Genomic DNA, 1,914 nt, shown 5'->3' on the forward strand with positions numbered 1-1,914 from the left:
GCAACACAACGTAAATAGCCCCTGCACACAAATAACAACACCTCACAACCCGACATGTTAAAGGGGTTGTCAATCCCTTTCGGGTAACGGCGCTACAAACGGCGTGTGGCGGGAGATAAAGTTGTAAATATTGACAGATCGAACGCCAAATAAAATAAATTGCAGCAAGGTATTTTGGGGTTTTTGGTTTAGTAGATCTGAAAATAAAAGCAAATAAAAAGGTAGATCGCAAGGGAAAATATATGAGAAAGAAGACCCGGGGGCCGTAGGTTTCACTAGTGGCTTCTCTCGAGAAAAATAGCAAACAGTGGGTAAACAAATTACTATTGGGCAATTGATAGAACCTCAAATAATTATGACGATATCCAGGCAATGATCATTACATAGGCATCACATCCAAGATTAGTAGAACGACTCCTGTCTGCATCTACTATTATTACTCCACACATCGACCGCTATCCAGCATGCATCTAGTGTATTAAGTTCATGGAAAAACAAAGTAATGCAATAAGAACGATGACATGATGTAGACGAGATCTGTGTATCTATATGGCGGTAGATATAGATCTCGTCTTTTTATCCTTAGTAGCAACGATACATATGTGTCGGTTCCCTTTCTGTCACTGGGATCAAGCACCGTAAGATCGAACCCACTACCGGGCACTGAGGGAGTCCTGGACTAAGGGGTCCTCGGGCGTCCGGCCTATTGGATATGGGCCGGACTGATGGGCCGTGAAGATACGAAGACCGAAGACTCTACCCGTATCCGGATAGAACTCTCCTTGGCATGGAAGGCAAGCTTGGTGACCAAATATGAATATTCCTTTCTCTGTAACCGACCTTGTGTAACCCTAGATCCCTCCTGTGTCTATATAAACTGGAGGGCTAGGTCCGTAGATAGATCCTCATAATCATAGCCAGGCTAGACTTTTAGGGTTTAGCCATTACGATCTCGTGGTAGATCAACTCTTGTAATACTCATATTCATCAAGATCAATCAAGCAGGAAGTAGGGTATTACCTCCATAGAGAGGGCCCGAACCTGGGTAAACATTGTGTCCCCTTCTCCTGTTACCATCGATCCTAGACGCACGGTTCGGGACCCCCTACCCGAGATCCGCCGGTTTTGACATCGACATTGGTGCTTTCATTGAGAGTTCCACTATGCCGTCCCCAAAAGGTTTGATGGATCCTTCAATCATCTACAACGATGTTGTCCAAGGGGAGGTCTTCCTCCCCGGACAGATCCTCGTGTTCGGCGGCTTCGCACTTCGGGCCAACTCGCTTGGCCATCTGGAGCAGATCGAAAGCTATGCCCCTGGACACGAGGTCAGATTTGGAAGCTTGAACTACGTCAAAGATATCCGTGGAGACTTGATCTTCGACCGATTAGAGACCACGGCAGCCGCTCCCTGCCACCACGATGAACATGACCTAAATCTGTCATCGGTCCATACGCATGAGATAGTACCTGTAGCTGCTCTAGCCATAGATCCGGAGCAGATCGCGCCATCCGAAGACGGGAAGCTCAACCCTGCCGCTGAAGCCACGGACTCAGCGGCATTGGAGCCACACACAGACTTAACTTCAAGTGACATCTATGTCACCGGAACTATGAACTCGTATCAGGCTACAAGTTCCGAACTATGCGCGTCCGGGCATATCGAGCATGATCGGTCATCGATCGCCGAATTTAGCGCCGCGGACATCTTCCGGCATTCGCCTCTGGGCAACGTGCTAAACTCGTTAAGAGCACTGTCCTTAGCGGGGTGCTCACAGCCAAACTTTACCCGGTTCGAACTAGAGATTGATAACAAAGAATTTTGCTTCCCACCCACCGCCCACTTCATACACACTGTAGAAAACTTAACCGACATGCTCGACTACGGCTCTGAAGACATCGACGGTATGGACG

The sequence above is a fragment of the Triticum urartu genome, chromosome 3A (genome assembly GCF_056163025.1).
Source record: "Triticum urartu cultivar PI428250 chromosome 3A, HENAU_Tu73, whole genome shotgun sequence".
Classification (NCBI taxonomy): Eukaryota; Viridiplantae; Streptophyta; class Magnoliopsida; order Poales; family Poaceae; genus Triticum; species Triticum urartu.